Source organism: Condylura cristata, unplaced genomic scaffold (genome assembly GCF_000260355.1).
Source record: "Condylura cristata isolate star-nosed mole 26May11 unplaced genomic scaffold, ConCri1.0 scaffold00013, whole genome shotgun sequence".
Classification (NCBI taxonomy): domain Eukaryota; kingdom Metazoa; phylum Chordata; class Mammalia; order Eulipotyphla; family Talpidae; genus Condylura; species Condylura cristata.
In genome coordinates this window covers 22,900-24,815 of record NW_004567114.1, presented here as the reverse complement: position 1 = coordinate 24,815, position 1,916 = coordinate 22,900, and positions in this window count along the sequence as shown.

Below are 1,916 nucleotides of genomic sequence, written 5' to 3'. Positions count from 1 at the left end.
GACTGCGTCGTGTGTCACGGCTGCGCATTCAGGCCTGACTGCGTCGTGTGTCACGGCTGTGCATTCAGGCCTGACTGCGTCGTGTGTCACGGCTGTGCATTCAGGCCTGACTGCGTCGTGTGTCACGGCTGTGCATTCAGGCCTGACTGTGTCAGGCCTGACTGGCGTGAGGCTGGGACACCGGCCGGGGCCACTCCTTCTGTTTTCGCATGTGGATGTCCACTTCGGTAAAATGACTGGTCTCTATCTGTTGAATCGCTTTATAGCTTATTTAGAATCCAGTGACCACGCCCCACGGCAGCAGCAGAAGGGAACTTCCACCCTGGTAAAGAGCCTGCCAAGCCCCATGCCTCAGGTCAGCATGGATGGGAGCATCTCCCTGGGGTCGGGCCAGATGCAGGCGCTCCTGCCGTCCTGGTCAACGCGTCCTGCAGGTGCCCGTGGACGCCAGGCAAGAGGCGCCGGCAAGAGGCGTCCAGCTCGGCAGGAGGAAGCGAGACTGCTGGCAGCTGGCGTGGCCTGGCACGCTGGCGATCTCGAGGGGCTCGCAGAAGCCCACGAGGGCAGCCGGCGACCGGCGGGGCAGCGGGGCCGGCCCTTGGCCTGTGCACTGACCGCGGGCCGGCCAGTCAGGAGAGTACGGGCCACGCAGGAGACCCCTAGCCCAGGACACTCTGGAGGCCGAATACGCAGACAGCTGTCCCTGGCAGGACCCCAGGCGCTCCGTGGTGACCGTCGGCCAAAGCTCCGGACCGCGTGGCCAGTGCCTTCCCAGTGCGAGCCAAGCTGGAAGGTTTCGCAACTCGCAAGGCTGCAGTGGTCACAAGAAAACGGTGCTGGCTGGAGAGTGGACATCGGCCAGTGGGACAGCTTGAGACTAGATCAACCCACACGTCTGTGGTCACTGAACAGGGTGCAGCCAGTGCTGTGGGGACAGAACACTAGCAGGGGCCAGGACGCTGCAGCTGCGAAGGCCAAGGGGCCCCGCTGCCCTGTGCACAGCCCGGCCTGCACGCAGTGCAGCAGGCCCCAGCATGGGGCTGCGCTCCCTAGGCCCCCGGACCCCCCGGCACCCCGGACTCTGGGTGGCCCAGCTTTGCCAGTAGGTCTGGCCATCCCATGGCGAGACAGCCAGTAGCCAAGGCAGGCCCGACCCAGGTGCGGGGCAGCCGGCTGGAGACCTGGCCTGGGTGGTGCCGCCCAGAGCAAGGGCTGCCAGCTGGGCCCGCGTGCTCGGTGGGCAGTGAGGCCTGGGGCTGCAGGGGGCCTTCTTCAGGGACAGTCTGGGTGCGGGAGGGGTCCTTTTTGGGCTGGAAGCTTGGTCCTCTTCCCAGGGCTGGGGGACACGCCAGTGAGGGGCAGGTGGTCAGAGAAGCGGGCTGGACCACCCCGCTGCCCCTGCGGCTCCCCTTGCGGCGTCATTTGGAGGCTCTGCAGTCCGGCCGGACTGGGGTGCCCTCCTCGGGCTGTGGGCCGAGCTGGGGAGGGCACCCCAGGGGCCAGGCAGGCCCTGGAGGCAGAGGCCCAGAGACCGGGGCCTGGTGGGCAGGTGCTGGCTGTGACGTGGACGCAGGGACTGGGGCTGTGCCAGGTGGGTGTCCCCAGCCCCTTCCCCACCCAGCCCTGGGGGCTTGGCTCGTGTCCTTTCCCATGCTGGTTCTTGTTTCTGTCACAGGAGCCATGGCTGGCAGCTGCTGTTGGGGGTTCAGTTTGGGCTACAGGTGGGGTCTCAGGGAGCAGGGGCCTGGGGTGGAGAGAAGCAGTGCCTGCAAGGCCAGGCCTGGCCCTGGGTGGCCACGGGGCAGGCCAAGAGGCTCGGGCCTGTGGAGTTGCGCCCTTTTGGTCCATCCTGGTCCCACGGCCACCGCGGGGAGCAGTGGCGCGCCTCCGCCACCTGCTGGGGGTCCCTGTGCACG